Below are 22,062 nucleotides of genomic sequence, written 5' to 3' on the forward strand. Positions count from 1 at the left end.
TCAATCAGTCTCATGTCATTAGTAGAATGGCACTTAGTCGATCGCGGACCACCGCCAAGTGAGGCTGTTTAGACTGAAAAATGTCAGAGACCTTTAATAGAGACACCTGGGAACAGTTTTAAATTGTGAGGCTGGGTAGCGGTATCGGCGGGGACAACAATTAATGTCTTCTTGGACAAAGAGTGAAAAACAAACCTCAGCTGCGGTTGCATTTCCATATAATTAAGAGATGATGCCTTGGAGGAGGTCATTAGATCAAAAGGATTTCAGAGTCTACAGTATAAGATGACCCCCCCCCCCCCAACACCTCGCTGGATGACCGATGCCTTCTGCGTGCTGATTCATTCATCGTCAGCGCATCGGCACACAAAGGTGGCTCAGCGCACAGTGGTGACTGATGACTTATCTGCGGTGAGCGCAAACAACACCGAGTAATGGGCAAACAACCACGCGCCCATTATCGCTCCCCTGCAGAGCGCCCGCCAACCACTATCTCGGCGTTTTCCATCACACTAGGCCGCTCGCTCTTTGCGTCTCTCGCACACACACACGCGCACAACACCATAAACGGATTTGGATTAAGCTATAAGGATAGCAAAGGTGTCCCGATGATTGCTGTGACCGTGATGTAGTGCGCTGATAATGGCATTCGTTCAGCTAATAAACTTTTAATCAGCGATAATTCGATTTCTGTCTTTCATTTTGTATTTATTTATTTGTTTTTAAAGCACAACTCGAGGCCGCTGGGGGTCGGAGTTAATGTTTGGGTTTAAGTTAACTCCTCATGAATGTATTAAGATTAGCGGCTAAACATAGCTAGCAAAGCAAGGTTGACTGCCTGAATATTTTCCAGCAAAATCAACACATACAAACTAAACCTATAGTTTGCTATACATTAGTTGTTGGTTGAATCTTGGAATTATTCATGTTATGTTTTCTACACGTATAAATTATCTGCGAATTTGTTTCTATCAAACCATCTCATGGAACTGCATTGGATTTGATTGGATGGGATTAGCCTTTATTAGTCTCGCAGTGGAGAAGTTTACATTTAACAACAGCAAAGTGATGAAAGGAAGAGGAAAGGAAAGGAAGAAGTAGAAAAACAAAATACAGGAGCTTGTGGAAAGGCAGCAACTCTTACGGTGCCATCTTGAAGTCAAAACAACAGCAAAAAAACAAAACAACAAAATAATATGAAAACACAAAGACAGAGACAGTCGTTCAATCTTTAGCAAACTTTCTGCACCATCTTTGATGTATGAAACAGTTCTCGATGAAATGAGAGAGGATCAAAGACATCATGGAGAAATGTGCATGTCTGCTTCAATCTAAATGTTGAAAGCAAACACGAAGCTGTCGCATCCATTGAAAAAAAGAGATTGTCTCACATCTCCTATCCCACGTAAATCCGCTTCAATTCCAAGTCGCGGCACTTCCTACATGTACATCTGTCCAACAGCACCGACCTTTCCGCTGAACATAGCGAGTCTGTGAAAATTACAGTCACCCAAAAAAGCACAATCGGCCCATAACTGTCCAGCGATAACAGTCAAATGGCACCGACGTGACTCAATCCACAGGTCTTGAAAGCTACTTGAGGTACCTCAAAATCCCTGCGAGAAGCTCGCTACTTTGAGTGGCAATGGAATTACATGGTTCAGTTAATTAAGACGGCAATCTCATGCCACTAAATGTACTTTAAATGAAACTCCTCGCCGATGACTTCATCGCCAAGTAGATTGACACAACTAAGTAGTTCCTTGGCTAATGAGCGGATTCCCCTTTTTTGACTAGTAAAAAGAAATCAATCGAAAGCGCACATATTTCAAACGGCTGCTTTTTGGGTCATCTTTTGAAACCCCAATTGACCTCATTTGCTTGCAGGAGTGGTTGCATTTTATATATACGCATCATGTTGGCAGATAGGTTATGCATAGATGTCAAGAAGCGGTCCAAGGTAGCCTCATGAATGTTACGATTCTATGTACCGCTCCTGATTTCCCCAGTGGTATGTACCTGATGCATAGCTTCAGCGTCACAGAAAGTGGATGTAACTCTTGGAAGAGGAGGACTGCCACGTCTAATCAAGCTGGACTCGATCAGACACTCTTTGGAAAATAAACACGAGCATGAAAGTAGGGGGGGCATTGGCGGCTGGGCGATGGGTGGGCTGATGAAATGATTTCATCACACAAGCGGAGGCATCAAGTGATGTCGACGTTGAAAAGGTGTCCAATCAATGCGGCCTTATGCCGCCGTTAAATTTACTCGAGCCCTGACGTAGCCTCTTTATCGCTTATTCAATCGTGCTGTCTTTTTGTTCGATATTTGTGGCGTCTCTGTGGGTTTTTTTGTGTCATTTTGGCGAGAAAAAAAATCTGTGGGTTCATTGGGAGGTTTGGTGGGTTGCCAGAAAGGACCATCTCAGTATGGATTTTCCTTGTGCGGCATTTATATTAAACTGTCGGCCATTGCAGTGTTGCAGAAAATTATTTTGGTTAATATTGCATCTGTGATGCATATCTTCAAGCGGTATAACAAAACGGGTTTGAACTGGAAAATAGTTACTAGTGCATCGGATAAAACTGAATTGTTCCACTTTTAAATACATGGAGATCATATACTGTATGTATAATATATCGAGTTTATTATAATGGAGATAAAATATCAACAACAAACACCATCATGTGCATATGTGCAAAAATGTGGACACTCCTGTGCCAGGGTTTTTGTTATTGCTACTCGAGTTCCGGGACCCACAGAATATTGAATTTTAGGACTACAGAAACATTCAATGCAATGTAAGAAACCTTAGACTCTCCTCATTTATCTGAAAAAGAGTTAATGAGTTATATGGATATGGAGTTATCAGAGAAATGGGAGCAGCTGTACAAAATACAATACATATTGATTTATACAGCGCCTTAACAGCTGAAGTAGGAACAAAGCGGTAACATGGACAAAAGGCAAATGCTGCCCCCTCGTGGAAGGGAAAAAACATTGCCAGAGGTCTGACCAGAGCTTTATTGGCACCCCCTGCAAGAAAACCCAAAACCCGAACAAATTTGGGAATGGCGCTTCACGTCATGCTTTTCAATTATCGAATAAATTCGAGAATGGCGGTGAATGAGTTAATGTGTCTTTTTTTGTATTGTGTTCTCTTTCCTTAAGTTATTAAAACGAGCGTGAGATTACATTCAAACCAATCGGACGTAAATGCATGACAACTCTGAAGAGGCTTAACGTCATCAGACATCAACTGTCATCGCTTCGATAAAGACGGCAAAGAGAGCGGACATCTGGCAGTTCAAAGATGGTGTTAGCCTTGAAGGCAACAGATTTCGTTGTCCGAGCTGTGGAAGATGTGCAGTAGCTCCTTCCTGGCAGCTTCCCGTGGGCCTCAAGGACTTTTGCACGATGGGTGGTTAAAGGAAGTGGGCCACGGCGACACGCGACACAATCAAAAACTCATTTGTATAGTGTACGTATTGACACTGTGCATCCACACGAACGGGCTGATATTTTTTTGATAGACATTTTTTCTGAGGGATGTTTTAAATATACATATGTAATAAAGTGCTGGTCAGACCTCTGGCAATGTTTTTCCCTTCCATGAGGGGGCAGCATTTGCCTTTTGTCCATATTACCGCTTTGTTCCTACTTCAGCTGTTGTTAAAGCGCTATATAAATCAATATGTATGTATTGTGTTATTTTGGACAGCCGCCCTCATTTCAAGCTCAGATAACTCCAGACCCATACAATTTAGCAATAAACATTTTTTTTCTGTTGAAAGAAGAGAGCCTGTTTCTTACGCTGCATTGAATGTTTATGTAGTCCTAAAACTCAATATTCTGTGGAAATATATGTATATATATTTTTTTCATTTCATAGATTTATATTTAACAACAGCTGAAACTGTAACAAAGTGCTTAACATGGACAACTTTCCTATACAGGAAATAAAGCAGTCACAAAGATAGTAGAAAGCACCAGGGCGTAAAACCGAAGATCAAGTCTGAATCATGCTGAGTCAAATGGGTGAGTTTTGATTTTACATTGCCTTTTTTCAACATAGTTTTGCTTTGAAGTGTTGGGCTTACGATTCACCTCTTGAACACAAAATGAATAGTTTAGTCCAAATGGAATTTTATGTTAGGTTGTTTTTTTCGGAAAAAGATTGCCGCCCTTAGGCGTTAGATGTTTGCCTCTGCTATAATGTGAGTTAATTAGTTTCCTTCTTTGCATCGGTTTGTTGGTTTTGGACTTTCTCAAGCATCAAAGACGTTCGAGACTGTGTTGTCAAATATTTTCCCGCAGTTTGTTTGGAAACAAACTTTTATGTGTTTACATACAGATCATAAATCAATTGTTTTTTTCTGTTTGTTGTCTGATTATTTTTTTTGTAGTATAATGACACTGCCATACGGCGTCTCCGATTGCCCTCCCTCAACCACCCATCCTGGTACGTGATGTACGATTTGATCACAGACCACCTCTCATGCATTTATCATACCAGTAGCAGCTACGTATGAATGATACAGTGAGAGAACTCAAATATTGCCACTTTCCTTACAACGCGTGGGCGCCTTAACAAAATGTAATATAAATGCATAAGATAATGCGAGTGTGGTGGGCGAAAGTAATCACAAGGTGCGCGACGGGGGAGATGTTTGCGCTCGAAAAGATGATCTTATGTGCCTTGAAAAGTCTCCGATTATCAACATCAAATCAGGGCCAAAAATAGCCATAGGCAGTTATTTCTAGAGACTCCCCGAAATGTCCTATAATCAGCCGTGAGAGCCAAGGAGGATAATATGAGCGTTGGCGGAACACACCTGGCAGCTGTGAAGGCCACATGCAAATCTATCGTTTAATGCCGAAAGATTACACTGACAGCATCATCCTGATGATGACCCCTTTTTTTGATTATTCCATTTCTAAGCATGTTTGAATAATTTGTGCAAGGTGGGTTGTTAACTCATTCACTGCCAGATGATGTGGACAAAATTGTCCACTCCAGTGCCAGGGTTTTTGTCATTTTTACTCGAATTGCAGTAAATTGAGTTGTCGGACTACATAAGCATTTAATACAGCGTTAGAAACCTCAGACTCTTTCTTTCATCAGAAAAAAAGAGTTAATTCCTAAGTAATATGGGTCTGGAGTTATCTGAGCTTGAAATTAAGGAGGCTGTACAAAATAAATACAATACATATTGATTTATATAGCACTTTAACAACAGCTGAAGCTGTAACACAGCGCTAACATGGACAAAAGGCAAATGCTGCCTCCTTGTGGAACTGAAAAACATTGCCAGAGGTCTGAACAGAACTTTATTGCAAGAAAAAACAAAACCCGAACAAATTCGGGAATGGCGATCAATGTCACACTTTTCAATTCCTGAATAAATTTGGAAATGGCAGCGTATGAATCAAGTTCACATCATGTCACCTTCAGAATAGCACCATATGAAGTCTTGACTTGGTTCTTGGTCTTCAAGATCAATGACGCAGAATCGTTTAGAAGATTTTATTGGGTTTCTCAGTCTCGTCCGTTCCTCAAAAATTGCCATAATGTGGACAATTTGCCAACCTGAGAGCAGGGACCTATATAGCAGAGTCCGGCACTGCCATGTCTAGACAGTAGGGATATATATATATATATATATATATATATATAGATCGGGCCTAAACTACCAGTAAGACTTTAGTTTGCTGACGAAGTTTCTTGGATAAGAAGCAAAACGTCCGACACCTTCAAAGAAGTACAGATGACAGCTGAAGAAACCTTTTCATCTGTGGACAATTTTTGTGTGGGTGTGATGTTGGTCCAATTTGCATGCTATTGGAGAGCCAAACGGACCCATTGTTTGCGGTCGTGTTTACAAGAAAGGCCCTGAAGGATTTCACGTGCCAGATGCAATCTCCCTTCAGGACACACGACTAAGAAATACCCCCTTTCCCATCACCCCGTAATTATTAACCATATGTTGTTTTTCATATTGGATTCCCAATTTTTCACGTCCGTATGGACCTTAATCCCAAACACAATTCTGCTTGGCACTCAATACACGCAGCTGCCTGAGTGAGATAGACCCGGTCGCTAATCTTCTCTTCGCTAAGGTGCCGTACGCTATTACCTTAGTGACCATTAGCTGGAATCAATCATAAGCGCAATCATCGGTCCTTCTGTTTTAAATCCTCCGTATCCAAGGTAGCAACGTTTGGTTTGTATTGCCGTGCTGAAATATACAATCATTTCATTTGTTTTGACAATTTCCCAGGTGCTCTTTTCCATCGGGGGAGAGCTCTGTTGAATGTTTACCGCCATCGGTATAAGCTTGGAGGTAATCACTGATAACTTGTTTGCCAATCAATAGCGCTCCTTTCCAGTTCAGAGGCGTCGTTCGACATTGATGGCGTCTTTGTTTTTGGCAATGTGCACCTTGCTGCGTTTTTGAAGAAAACGGTCCACGTATGTGCAAAATAAAGTCGCCCGCCATGGGGGGACACCTCTGGAAAATTTGCATGTAACACAAAAGCAGAAAATGACAAGACTCACCGTGGAGAATTAAGTGCCGGGTTTGAAAATCCCATTTGAAGCCCGCAGTGAGTGGTCTCGGCAGATTATGTTCCCTAAGCGGAGTTGCCAAAATGGTAACAATCAGTGATTTGGAGCTCGGGCAAGAACTTCATAAAGTATCGTCGCGCTCTGGCAAATAGCAGTAAGCAGCAAAATAAGATGATGGATTCCCTCTTGCATGGCATCCAAATGGAAAAACATGAACGTGGAGGTGATGAAAAATGGGAGTCGAACATTTATAAATCTGAAATGAGGATTTTATGTCTTGAGATTTGTCAATGTCGGTCCCCAATGAGTTGATATTTCATCATGGCTGTCCATGCAAAAGCCAAGCCTGTCACGTCAAAGGTCAGAAATACAGAAAAGAAGTCAGAAGTTGGGTAAATTGGGTGACACCGTATTTTTCTAAGTAGCCCTCGAGTATATAGTAACTGTTTCATTGTATTTTATCTACTGTATATGTATGTTTGTATGTACAGTGGTACCTCGGTTTACGAACCCCTTGGCTTATGAACTTTTCGGTTTACGAACGTTACATTTATGAAAATTTTACCTTGGCAAACAAACTATTTTTCGGGATACACACGGAGCTGCCACAATTAGTGATGTGTCGTTCGTGAACAAGCCTGTTCTCCTAACAAGAAAATGGTGGCCTACTGTTTTGTCCTCTGTTCCCCGCCCCCAGTCTTCGGTTAAAGCCACGTGATTGGTCAAGAACGCAGCAGTGGGGGGTGGGGTTAAACCTTAAAGAGACAGGCAGACTACGTATGAAAACACACACACACACACACACATGAAAGGGAGACGACAGAGCTTGAAACAAAAAAACAAAAGTGGAAAAAAAAGTGAAATGGTGAGAAAATTGATAGAAATCAGTGACATTTGGACTTATTTCAACTTTGATAGTTCAAAAGCAGAGTGTAGACTGGAACGTTAAAATATCCCATCAATCAGGCCCCACAAATAACACGCACAAGCCATCTGTACACTTAATGCAAAAAGCTATCAACCCAGCTAAACAGAACACAATTGATGAGGAACAAGGTAAAATTACTGCAGAGAAAGCACCTAGAAGGGATCATTCCTCAAGATGGTGAAAGAAGAAGGCTACGTTCCTCATAAAGTGTTTAATGCTGATGAAACCGGCCACTCCATTCCATAAGTCATCAACGACCATCATACAGGTAAATAAAACAACTTTATTACACAGTACAGATTATTTCTTTAATTATAACGCCATAGCACATTTATTATACATAAAATACGCTATATTTTGTGTAGTTTTAAGGATTAGAAAATGAAAGTAGAGAAGTATGTTTTATGGGGACCTGGAAACGGATTATTCTCATTTTAATGGTTTCCTATGGGAAATTATTTTTTGGAATACACACTTTGTGCATGTGTGTATGTATACATGTGTGTATGTATGTGTGTGCATTTGTGTATGCATGTGTGTATGTATGCATGTGTATATGCGTATGTATCTATCCATCCATCCATTGCATGTCAGGCATGATTTTTTTAGTCTTGTATTATTTTTAAGACAATGTGTACAAGAATATATGTACAGTACTATAATATGATGGGGACCTTTCATCAACAGACAGTATAAAATCGAGGAATTGACGTGTCATGACAGGGAATCAGGAAACAGGTTTGCACATACAGACATTTTTATTTATTTATTTATTTCCGCGCTGATGGATAAAATGGCCTGCAGAGGACACAGGTCCTCTGACACTTGATGGACACTTTGATATTGCTTCACTAATCTTTCCTCCCACTCACACACACACGTACACGCACGCACACACACACACTTCTATCATTTCTCACTCTCTCAGCTCTGACTCATCCTTTTTGTCTCAGCCTCGTGTGGTCATCTCCCACTTCTTCCACTCGTCTGTGGTAGCACTCATTTTGTATTCCAACTCACTTTTTCCTCTGATTTAATATTTTAAAATCCTCTCCCTCATTTGCCGTTCATACTGTGCTCTGTGTTCTCGTTTGCTCGCACCGAGCGTATCCTGAGTACACAAAGACCCCTCTGGTTATTTCAAAGATAAATAGATCACGGAGACGCGTTAAATAAACCTGATTTGCAAAAGTATATTTAGACTTTACAGCTTTTGTATAATGTGGAATTGAAACCCAGTCCAAGTTCAGACACCATCATCAAACATTTCTTAACAGTAGCGACTTTCATGTTGACATTTTAAAGTCCTTCACACTGCCAACTGTTTTCAAAATCAGTTTGCAGTCGTTTCAGAGCATTTTGACTGATTGTTCAAGAACCCCAGAATAAGTTCACACCAAACCTACCCAATGGAAAGTGTGGAAATAAGATTGTTTCTACCGTTTTCTGTTTAGTAATCAGCCGTCGAACGTTCAAATGGGTTTACTTATACTGTTTTTTGGGGGATTTTTGAAGGTATGATGTCAGTGCAGTACCTACTGTATAAATGAGTGCATATTCCTTGAAGTCGATGGGAGTTCCAAATCAGAACATGAAAGCTTCATATATAATGATGTTATTATCGTAATTTGACCGCTATTGAGTAGAGGCACATTCACGACAGCGGCCGGAGTGACTCATCAACAATCCAACTCTGCGCTGGATATTAGGAGCCTGTTTCGACTCCATTTTGAAGAACACGACTGTACTCCCAACATCTTTTGACGGCGAAACAACTCAAACGCCGTGTTCAAAAATCGGTATTGACCCCACTGTCTGCCATCACCATGGTGCCTAATTATCAATCGCTGCCTTATTTTTCAAACCACAACTCTCTTGGCAGACATGGATGTTCAAATTTATTATTCATGACCCGTTATGAATAATGAATGCACACTCTCATTTCTCCTCTCGCGTACCCAAATGAGCAGGCCAAAATATTAGGAACACATCTCTCTACAATGAAAATATAGCATTGAAAAATGTAGTGACGATAATTAGCATAGCATGACAAATCAACACGGACGAGTTATTTTGATGGTACATTTGATGGTGTTCAGAAAAGTAGTCTATTCAAAATCCTTCAGTTTTTGATGCTTTGGAAAGACGACGCATTCTGTTTCAACTCTAAATATGCGGAAAATGTCTTACATTTATTCTGACGCAGTGATTGAAAGGGAATGTTAACCCACAGCATCTGTTCTTTTTTATACTTTACAAAATGAAACATCACAGTAAGTTGCTAATGATGAAATATGTGCAGATTTGTTTTCACAATTTAGGCACAATAAAATGCTGTTTTTTTGCGTCAATATACACACTGATAAAGAATCACGGTACTCATTCGTTACCTTGACATCCGGGGACAGAGCAAAGCTTTTCCTACTCCTTCAGCAATTTTTAAATTAACCAATAAGCATCAAATTGAGAGAATTTCCAGTTCAAAGTTACATAAGACATTTTTCACACTTAAATGCTTTTTTTGTCGTGTTAACGGACACTTTGAGTTTTCTTCCAGAGACATTCACACATATTTGCCACGATTTACCTACAAAGTGTGTGTGGGGGCGGGGTGACCATAATCAACCATACAAACTATATTTTTCAAGCACAAACTTCAATACACTATTTTCTCGTTTTTCATGGTTAATGGGGACCAGGACAACCCGCGTTATATACGCAAAGTAGTTATATAATAATAACCCACATGATAAGACAGAAGAGGGTGTTGGGCCAGGCTAAGAAGAAGCTGTCATTTGGTGACTTCAGCACTCGGAACCAATCAAGCTACAGACAGCCATGTACAAAACCTCAGAGTCATCTGACATTTTTTTTTTCTGAATTATTTTTTTCCCGGAAAAGAAATCCGCAATGCACTGAAACCACGATAAGTGAACCGCCAAGTAGCGAGGGATCACTGCATGTATTTGCTCTTTACTATCAGCCAGACCGTTTTGCGTTAGTGATTGCGTAATTGTGGGCAGGAGTTAAGAGCATCTCTCTCACAAACCATTTTTTTAAATAGGAAAACAAAAAAATATTCATTTGGTTGTTTAATTTCACAGTTGATTGGTAGGCAGGTGCTCCCGAGAAGCAACGATGTGTTGACAAACTATTAAAAAGCTTTTTCCAAATTTTCCAAACACATTCCCTCTAAAGGGTTGTGCATGTGATAAAAATGCCATATATCCGCATATTTGCAGCCGCTTCGTGGGCATGGCATGTACAAATGATCACATGTTCAACAAGAAAAAGCAAGTAGTTGACTCAGTGCAAAAACACAAACAGCATACTTAACTCATTCACTGGCGAACATGCAAAAATGTGTCAACTCTAGGGCCAGGGTTTTTCTCATTATCACTCAAATTCCAGGAAAGGCAGAATATTGAGTTTCAGGACTACATAAACATTCAATGCAGCAGAAGAAACATTACACTCTCTTCTTTCATCGGAAAAAAAGTTAATTCCTAAATTATATGGGTCTGGAGTTATATGTGCTTGAAATGAGGGTGGCTGTCCAAAATACAATGCAATACATACATATTGGTTTACCGCCAACATGGAAAAAAGGAAATGCTCCCCTCTTGTGGAAAAAAAACATTGCCAGTGGACATGGCCTTTATCGGCACCCAAACGAGAAAAAAAACAAACCCCGAATAAATTTGGGAATGGCGCTCTTCGTCATATTTTCAATTCCCGAATAAATTTGTGAATGACAGTGAATGAGTTAAGATATATATAATGTATGACGATGGACTGTGTAGAATGCAACTTGGCTTTTTTTGCAGTTAGCAATGTTAGAAAAAGCACCATTTAGCTCAAAGTGTGACCTGTGGTTGAATGGCGTTTTTCCACGTGGCATGTTCTATGCTATGGCCTGACCTGCAACTCTTTGACAAGCCATTAACCTGCCACTGGTCTCATTGCCCCCCTCTCACCCTCCCTCCCTTCAACAGTCTTCAGCTCGGGATGAAAAATGCGGCAGCATCCATTGACTACCACTGCACCGTATTCATTGTGCTTTAATTCCAGCAAATCAAACAGATATGGGGTGTTTCCACGTGCTGCTCGTTCAAAGCTAAACAATCACAAGGACCCTCCAACGCACTTATCAGGCCACTCGTGTGCTTTGCTGAAGATCTCGTGTGAAGAGAATGTTGATTTCTCTCAGGGCAAATTATTGACATGCCACCATTGTGCTCCAGTCCAAGCATTAGCATACATTTGAGTTGATGTAGTCAAAATGATGTTTCACTGAGCCATGTAAACATGCAGTATTTGAAATTACAAAAAAAAAGGCAATACTGAAACAGAGCTTCTCCTTGTGGCAATAGAAATTGTTTTAAATACTACATTAGAAAAGGTAAAGAAGAAGACATTAGAAAAGGTGTATAATGACGTTATTGTCGTATTGGCGCTACCGATCCATGCGCACCAAATCCAGCAGACATTTAAACAGCTTCTTCCCCCAAGCCATTAACTCTTTGAACTCTTTCAACAGTAGCCAAAATGGAACTGTATAGTGCCACTTAGCAGTTTTTTTTTGATGACGATACTAGTGCAGCGTGTTCTACCGGAAACAAATTCCTTGTGTGTTCTACATACTTGGTAATAAAGATGATTCTGATTCTGATTCTGATTTACACGACATTCATCAAGGAGGAGACTCTGCTGAGTGGTTGTGCCTTTTTGGCAGCATGAATATGCCAGCACAGTTTTTGATTTTGGGAGGAATGTCAGTGCCATTTGAATGTCAGTTCTGAGGTGATTGTGTTTTTCACGCCTGTAATGGGCAGCATTTTCACAGCCCCGCTCTGTTCAGTGGAAAGGTTGGTGCTATTGGACAGTCTGCGGCTGGATGCGTATGTTCAACTGTCGCGGCTTGGAATTGAAGCGGATTTACATGGGACAGGAAATGTGAGACAATCGCTTTTCGTCAATGGATGCAAACAGCTTTGTGTTTGCTTTCAAAAATTAGCTTGAAGCAGACGTGCACATTCCACCATGACATCCTTGAACCACTGGTAAAAAGGAGGCTTTGAACCGCTCCTCTTTCATCTCGAACTGCTTCATACAACAAAGATGGTGTAGAAAGTGCTAAAGATTGAAAACTGCCAGTGGTCTTTTGTGTTGTGTCACATTATTTGTTATTCCGTTTTTTTATTTATTTTTGACTTCAAGATGGCACCGCGGGAGTGGCTGCCTTTACACCAGCTCCTGTGATTTGTTTTTGCTGATGTGAAATGGAAATGTCTTCACTGTGAGACAAATAACGGCTAAGCTAATGTAGTATTTGACATTTGACTTCTCTCGAAATAATTTTGTTTCATATTATATTCAAATATTTATCATGAAAATCTCTTGAGAGGTTGAATCCTAGCCAGCAAGAATTACTAAAGGTGATACGTCAAGGTATTTTTTTAGACAGAAAATGTCATTGAGACTCAATAGCGCCTCTGCTGGTCACAACCAAGTATTGCAACCAGGCACTTCATGACTTCAGCACACATTTCCTAAACTCACCCAAGTTTTTCCAAGCCTGAACACTTCTGCCTTTACATTTACTCTTCTAATAACATGGAACATATAAGCATATTATTCATACCGAGTGAACTGCGTAATGCATAGATACCCCCTACACCCCCTAAAAGGCTAAAATGACATAAACAGAATCACATTGCCCCAAACTGATCACTTTCCCTAAAATGCGACCTGGTTCAACTACTGGTCATTATGTTAGCACTAAATGTCTCTATTAGACATCCCTTCAGTGACACTGGAGGTCTCGTGCGGCGATGTCATAATTTTCCCACTCTCATTATAACTGTGGATGGACAAATGTGGCCTCAATCAGCCACGTTACCTTTGAACCCGTTAAATGCTCGCAGGCGTCGTTATTTGCATAAACGCTTTGCAAAAAAATAAAAACTCCCGTCGACTCAACTTTTGATGCCCAATTCCGCTGCCGCTTTCTATGGAAGCAATTTGTGATGTTATAAAGCGGAAAATTCAAAGTGCTTTGAATAAGTGAACAAACAACCTTATCACCTTCATTCTTCCTTCCCACCTGATCTTCCTTCCTCCGCCTATATTATTTCCAATTACTCTCTTAAGTCGAGGCATCATCGACCTCCCCGCGCTAAACTTAATAAATCACATGAAACTGGCCTGCTTATGTTAGCCGCCGAAGGAGTGGGAATAATTTACGCCTGCGCTCCCCCAGGAATGTGACGACAGTGGGCTTTTTGCACTCAGTGTGGATCTGACGTCCTCCCTCCAGGAGGGATCAAACTTAAATGTGGAGAGGCGTGAGGCCAAACCTGAAAGTTTTATGATTCCTTCTGCATCGGAATGAAAAAAAAGGACAAGCGGCTGTATGGTGCGCTTGTAATATTAAAAGAAGGCAATCAGTGAGCAGATCTACGGGGGGTGGGAGGGATATGTTGAACAGCATAAAATGTTGCATTTTTAAAAGCGTTTTTGCTTTCAAAAGTGGCCGATGGCTTTACAGAGTATTACAAACGTATGGGGCAGAATCATACTTGGGTATTTCCTGAAAATCGAAAAGAGATGACTTGGGGAAGGCAAAATCTTTGTCTTAGATCAGTCAAAATGGAACTGAAGAATGTTGTCATTTGGAATCGTGCAGATTTAGTCTGAAAAGAAATATGATGATTATCATTCCAGATAAAAATGTAATTGCATACCGCTCATAAATCAAGAGTGCTGGGCTTTAAAAAGGAACAACGCTGTTTTTTTCCCCAACATTTTGTAGCATTTAACTCATTCACTGCTAGACACATGCAAAAATGTGTTCACTCTAGTGCCAGGGTTTTTTTCATTGTCACTCCAGGTCATTCCAGGACCCATAGAATATTGAGTTTTAGGACTATATAAACATTCAATGCAGCGTAAGAAAGCTCTCTTCTTTCATCAGAATTTTTTTTTTCCTAAATTATATGGGTCTGGAGTTATATGAGCTTGAAATGAGGGCGGATGTCCAAAATACAATGCAATACATACATATTTGGTTTGTATAGTGCTTTAACAAGTTAAAGCTGGAACAAAGCACTAACATGGAAAAAAGGGAAATGCTGCCCCCTTGTGGATGGGAAAAACAGTACCAAATGTCTGACTAGCGCTTTATTGGCACGCAAGCAAGAAAAACCTGAATACATTCGGTAATGGCAGTGAATGAGTTCATTGAAGAAAAGAGCTCGAGTATATTTTCGAAACTTTGATTCATAATAAATATCTTGTTTGTGGAATAATGCAAAATGTCAAATGATATTTGTGAGGTGAAATTTCAAATAAAATCAGGCTACGTTGCAACATGTTAGTTGAAATGAGAAAAAATATTCCTTTTGCCAAGCAGATTTTCTTCAAATTTCATCAGGTTTACCTAGTTCATTAAAAGAAATTAAAAACATAAGTTTCGAGCTTGGTCAAAATTACCACATTGTGGGACTATTCAAGGCTTTCTGATTCTGAAAACTTACCCAAAAGTTGCTATCTATGAAATGTTGATGCCCAAACTTAGAAATTAGCATCGCAAAGACGTCAATCAACGATTCCCGTGACGGTGCAACCCCATCTGAGTGTTGTCATGCTCACTGTGATTTATTGTATTCATTTTTGTGAAGTCATAGCAATGGCTCGCTCATCATGTATCGGCAGACACACCCAAATGCATGCGAAGGCTAAGAATGGAGGTTTGGGATGAAAGGAGGAATGAGGACAAGATTTCAAAATGGGGGAGGGGGAGGGGCAGGAAGACCTACCCAATAGGGGGTATCATTTATAAACCAGGCAAGAGCATGGCCACATTCACGTCACAGTCATTATCTTTATTATTTGTCTTTCATCTAATCCAATTGGCTGATAATGCTGCCAGCCACCACAAAGCACACAAAATAGCCCCATACTTAAATTATGCATGGGAAATAGAAATAGATGGCATTGAAACAATTCTTCCACTGAAGCTGATTTATTTACTTTTTAAAAGAAGTAAAGCTTGATGTATTCCAGCTGGAGAAGGCAACAGAGTCATGGATTTTTTTTTGTCCAGTTCATATTTAAATCAACACCATTATTTGAAATCATCAGCATAAAAAAGCAAGCCACAAATTCTACAATCATGGCAACATTGAAAATTATATTAATATTTTTGGCTGGGGAGGAAATGATGTATATGCAGAAAAAAATTAATGCATTGAAATATAGAGGAGGTTTTTTGTTTTCTAATTTTTAGGACAAAATACCGTATTTTGCGGTGTATAAGATGCACCGGAGTATAATGCACACCCCCAATGAATGTATTTTTTAACTTTTTCCATATATAAGGCGCACTGGATTATAAGGGCCACCTTCAATGAATGACAAAAGATTTGCAAATAGTATATAATTTTTTGAGTTTTCCAAATATAACGCACACCCACATTATAAAGTGCTAAAATAGAGGTTGGGGTTACGCACTACTTCTTCTAAAGGAAGGTACACACCTCCCAAAATTCCTCAGTGATAATCTTTTAGCAAGATTTTTTTCCCCCTTCATCCGGTGTGATGTCTCTCACATGTAAAAAAGTCAGACTGTTAAAAGTATCATATTTTCCGGTTTATAAAGCGCACCGGAGTATAAGGCGCAACCCCAATAAATGGTGTATTTTTAAACGTTTTCCCGATATAAGGCGCACTGGATTGTAAGGTCCAGATTCAATGAATGAAAAAAAGCAGTCCTAATATAATATAGATATGTATGTTTTCCAAATACTGTATATTTCACACCACATTATAAGGGTCTACAATAGAGGCTGGGGTTGCGCACAACTTCCTCTACGGGGGCGAAATGGAGTTGGCGGGTGCTGACAATACTTGTAGTTGCGACACCTGTTGTGGCTCAATATGACTTCACATATAAGACTGGCATATATGGCGCAGGGTCATCTTTTGAAGAAAATCAAGGATTTTGGGTGCACCTTATACAACGGAAAATACAGTAATTAACAATATCAGGGTCTTCAAATGAATCTCATGAATTAATATTGAATATTATAATACTATTAAAAGTAAAGTGTTTAAAAAATATATCATACATGACTTTGTGTGTCTAAAATCCTGCTAAATTCACGCCCAAAGCATCTTCCACAGTGTTGTGGTCAAGGTTATTCAAATCATCAATTTGTCAAATCACCTTCATTTATAGCCAATGGGGCAGAACCAACTGCCCGGTGAGCAACCCAACGACATTGGGGAAAATGAAGCAAAGGTGTGTGTGCGTGTGTATGTGTATGTTGATGAAGACGGCACACATTCTATGCGATTAAACTGAAGTCCTTCCCACATTCGTCTACGTGCCCTTGAAAGAGTAGGAGTTGCAACCTTGTGCGGGCAATGCCGATATTAATACAAGTCATTGAGAGGCTTCAACCGCAGCTTGCAAACTGGTGTCCGCGCACAAAAAAAAAAGCCACGAGGATGCTGAGTAGGATGATGCTACCAAGACTAAACTGCAATATGGCTCAGGGTGGAGGAAAGGATCGACCTTGGATAACGGTTTCCTTGGCTTTCTCTCTCTCTCTCTCTCTTTCCTCCTCTTGATCATCAGTATTCAGTGCATCTGAACACAAGCCCCTTGACAATTTTGTGTGTGTGTGACTCACTAGGATACAAAGACGAGATCTAGTAACCCGTCACTGGATTTCATGACTCATTACGATACACGGGCTGATATGAGACATGGACAAAAACGATTACACATAGTTCATATTGGAGTTGATATGGTCTGAATTCAAAACGGCTGCTGACATCTTTGCCATTTCCGGCAAGTGTCATGTGAGGGCGTATTGATGACTGAGTGGCAGCGCATAGAGAAAACTCGCATGGATGTGGAAAGAAAGAAAAGTTGTATTTGTCACTGTTTGCAAGGTGGTGATGGTGGTGGTGGTGGACCCCAAAAAAGCAGTCAGGGTGGAGGAGCAAGGTGTATTTCAAATAAAGTCAGCCGGAACAAAATCTAAAACTTATGTAATCAGATTCAAAGTCATCAGAACAGAAAAGTCCAAAGTATCAAACAAAGCCACGAGTAAAAATATGACAAGATGAAAGAAACGTGACAGGGTGAAACAAACAATGACCGGACAATGAATGCTCATGCTGTGAGTCCTTTAAACTGCCACTGATTAAAACGACCAACACCTGTGCAGCTGCAGGCGGATCCGACAGTGCCACCCGTTCGTCGCCAACCGGAACGTAACAGTATTTTGTCGCTCTGTCGGGGTAAAAAAGGAATTTAAGGTTGAAAAAGTTGCCAATATAAATTATTGACATTTTCAGCAACAATGTCCCAACAAGAAGGCGAGCAAGTTGTTTACTCCAAAAGAATTTGCGGAGGTGTTTTGATACGAAGGGACAATTATTCCCGTGAACTCTTTGTTGAAAACGCAGGGAGACGATTTTCACAAACAAACCAACCAAGTCACATTAACAGTTGCGTTCTCTGAAATCACAGTCTGGATCAATTATGAAGACATTTGAGAAGCAGAATGAATCATGTCTTCAGTGGTCATTGATTCACATGATTTACGTTGGTGTGTGTGTGTGTGTGTGTGCGTGTGCGTGTGCGTGTACGTGTGCGTGTGCGCGCATGTGCGCGCGTGTGCGCGCGTGTGTGTGTGTGTGTGTGTGTGTGTGTGTGTGTGTGTGTGTGTGTGTGTGTGTGTGTGTGTGTGTGTGTGTGTGTGTGTGTGTGTGTCAGTCAGCATGATAGATGACTTGGTGAAGGCCAATCGACTGGCTTCATAAGACCGAGTAAAGCTGCCACTGTGATCTTGTCTTCCTCGGGTCATTCCTCCCATGCTCTCTGCTCTCTCCAAAGACCTGTCCTGAATTCTCCAATCTCTGATCCGGCACACCTGCGTTCCAACAGCTGGCACTGTTTCCACATACTGTAGGACAGGGGTGTCAAAGTCATTTTTTGCCACGGGCCACATTGTAGTTATGGTTTCCTCTCGAGGGCCGTTATGAATTTGGGGAACCCATTAGAATGTTTAAATCCCTTCAAATATTACATATAGAGCACACAGCAAATTAATGAATAACTCGATTTCAAATCTGAAGTCAAGAATAATGACTTTTATTGTGGTTGACATCCAAAAATATTAAATTTTGGCTCAGATTTTAGCAATCATCATGGAATTTAACAAGTTTGATTTGCTTTCGCGGGCCGAAAAAAATGATGTGACGGGCCGTATTTGGCCCGCGGGCCTTGACTTTGACACCTGTGCTGTAGGAGGAGGGAAGGGAATAGGTTGGCGGGATACTATACGGTCTCTTGAAAGCTGCATTCTCTTCAAATGGGATACTTTACTTATCTGGATTGAAGTCAGATGATCTTCCAATGGCTCCATGGGAACGTATTTATGTATTTATTTCTACCAAGCTCGCTATTGGCAATGAACCCATGAAAGACGATGCCGTTTTTTCACTTCCATTTGTTTCATAGTATATACATTTTGTTTTTGGAAAACAACAAAAGTGCATAGGATCCTGCTCAAACCTGTTTTGACAATGTTAGGGAACTGCTTCGCGTTACGATTTTGTTCGATGAAATGATATCCCATCCTTCTAATTGCATAATAAATGTACATAGTATAACCCTTTTGGATTGAATTGGATCCCAGTGGAGAAATTATTTTAAATTATGAAAAGAAAGGAAAGACAGAAGTAGAAAAACAAAATACAGGAGCTGCTGAAAAGGCAGTGACTCTCTCGCCGCCATCTTGAAGTCAAAAGAACAAAAAATTACAAATAATTTGACAACACAAAGACATAGAAAGTCATTCAATTTTAAGCACTTCCTGCACCCTCTTTATTGCATGAAGTAGTTCTCGATGAAAGAGGAGAGGATTAAAGTGTCCTTTTCCCCAGTGGATGAGGAACGTCATGGTGAAATGTGCACGTCTACTACAAGTTAAATGTTAATAGTAAACACGAAGCTGAAGGATCCATTGACAATAGATTGTCTCACATCTCGTGTCTAACATAAATCCGCTTCAATTCCAAGCAGCGTTCGTACCACATACACATTGGCGCTCTGCACACAACACAAACTGACAACATAAAAAGCCAAAAACAACAAAAAAGAGGTGCATGAGAGCACTTGCTGATGGCTGCCTACTTAGGCACCATCTTGGTCTCCTTCGGTAAGTTTCAAAGGAGCTTATAACTTCGACATGATTCTACAAAAAGACAGACTGCGTTACTGACCTTATGTCCTTGCCCAGACAACTCAACTGTATTTTATCCCTTTCAAAACAAAGCGAGTGTCTCCAGAGTCGTCGCCACACGGTTGGCTGCCGCCGTATCAGCTGTCAAAAACGGTCACCTCCGACTTGTACAGAGAAACCACACATCAATGACAAAGCTCTTTATCGAAGGCCTCTAAAGCATCCGGGGCACGTCAGAAACAAGAATAGCGGGAGGTGTTAAAGTAAAGGACGGGTAGTTGGCTGTGCACCAGGAGAAAAGAAGCAAATGTGTGACTGTGAAGATATGGACGCAAGCACCCGGAGAAAGGGTGATGGGTGCTGAGGGTGTCTGACACTGCATGGTGGAAGGGAAGAAAGTGGAATGGAGTGGAAGAAACACATCACTTACAGTATTTGTCTTGGGGAGGGTCCTCACTTGCTTAGACTGATAATGGACAAATACCAATCTGGTTTACAATCTCTGCTGGAGTTTATTCCAAGGGAGTCTTTGATGGGCATCAGCAAATCACGTGCACATGATTTGTTTTTGGACACTGTTATTCTATGGTTGGATAAGGTTGGACAACGTGGAAAAATGATTAACTCATTCATTGCCAGACGATGTATGTGTGTCCACTCCAGCGCCAGGGTTTTTGTCATTTTCACTCAAATTGCAGGACCCACAGAATATTGAGTTTTAGGACTACATAAACATTCAATGCAGCGTAAGAAACCTTAGAGTTTCTTCTCTCATCAGATAAAAATAGTTCATTCCTAAGTTATATAAGGCCGGAGTTATCTAAGCCCGAAATGGGGGCAGCTGTACCTAAAGGAAAACAATTGCCGAGGTTATGACCAGCGCTTTATCAGCACCCACAAGCAAGAAAAACCAAAAATTCGGGAATGGGCCTCCGCATCATGCTATTGAATTCCCGAATAGAGTCGGGAATGGCAGTTAATGAGTTAATAATATCTTCTACTCAAATTCTCATTCAGAAGGGAAATGTTTTTTTTTTCACAAATTCCTTTCATCACTTTGCTGCTGTGAAATATCAATTTCTCCACTGTGAGACTAATAAAGGCATTTCAGCCACCAACATTGGTCTAGTGTAGATTCTATTTGCAACCAATACAAAACAACCCCACACCCCTTATCACCTCCTCCCTTAAAATACACTTTGCTCCTTCAGAGACCAGTTTTCCACTGCCCTAAAGTTAAGTGGCAGAAAAAATTACACAACCCCATTTTGCTCCTGGCATTTGAAACACGTGCAAATAAGATGATTGAACCAAGTTCCTCAAAGGTTTCTTGCTTCCATTAAAACATGCGCCATCATTACCTAGAGGCATTTCTGACTCACTAAGCTTGCCGCCATTCTACCGTACTTAGATTTGTTGTCTTTGTATCAACAATATGCTAACATATTAGCCACTATAGCTGCAATGCGAATTTGTCCCGTTCCTACCTGGATGTGTTTTGCCGTAAATAAGCTGCCAGAGCCTGAAAGTTGAAAGGTCATCTCAAACTTTGCAGAAATGATAAGAGGGAAGTGGGTAGGGTAGTAGTTGCTCAATAACATTGTTGTTATGCATAGCCAGACGCGAGTCTGTGTAATGAAAGTAAATCCATCAACTTAACTAACCTGGTAAAAGGCGAGAGCGCCGTCCGGCTTCAACAAGCCAGAAGGACGCACAGGAATGAAATGATATAGGGGAAGCGATTTTGTGTGTGTGTGTGTGCGTGTGTGTGTGTTTTATGCGGGAAGAGTGACAGTGAAACATGTCGGAGATGATTGGAAGAGGCAGCACGATGAGGGATGCAGGTGATCACAGCCTCTCCTGTCAAGGATCGGAGCTCTCTATCAATCTGACACCAGGAAGAGCGCTTTTCGTATAACCTCACCCACTTTATTGCCAAAGAAATATGATTTTCTAGCAATCAATCACGAACCCTAAACAGGCTGGCGTGAACTTGAATATGAGTGACATGTTCTATTGAATTGTCAAGAGCCATATTGGAAGATCTAAGGAGCCTTCGCAATCCTCCTGGCTAGCATGCTAGCTAGCGTTAGCTCTATAGCACACTATCTGTTTAAACGTCAAAATAATATGACTGAGCCGTTAATTGAGGAAAATAGAAAATGTCACATCAACGATGTCTGGATTTGGCTGTTGAAATTTCATTCACGGTTAACATGCTGCTTGATCAGGAATTTATATTACATGACATGTTTTTCACTGTATACCTGTCAACTGGCCATATTTAGCCGTATTCTGTA

At 40.6% G+C, this 22,062-nt stretch overlaps 1 protein-coding gene and 1 long non-coding RNA gene across 2 annotated transcripts in view; one reads left to right on the forward strand and one right to left on the reverse strand.

Annotated features, from left to right (window-relative positions):
* LOC148886456 (uncharacterized) overlaps positions 1-4,039 on the forward strand; it is a 46,003-nt gene extending 41,964 nt beyond the window's left edge. The window contains exon 3 of the long non-coding RNA XR_016117910.1: positions 3,960-4,039. This is a non-coding gene — a long non-coding RNA (uncharacterized LOC148886456). The remainder of the gene's footprint in view (positions 1-3,959) is intronic.
* Positions 1-22,062, reverse strand: part of kctd16b (potassium channel tetramerization domain containing 16b) — a 63,137-nt gene that overhangs the window by 14,408 nt on the left and 26,667 nt on the right. The window lies entirely within an intron of this gene.

The sequence above is a fragment of the Hippocampus bargibanti genome, linkage group LG16, assembly GCF_051943395.1.
Source record: "Hippocampus bargibanti isolate YZ-2025 linkage group LG16, ASM5194339v1, whole genome shotgun sequence".
Lineage (NCBI taxonomy): Eukaryota > Metazoa > Chordata > Actinopteri > Syngnathiformes > Syngnathidae > Hippocampus > Hippocampus bargibanti.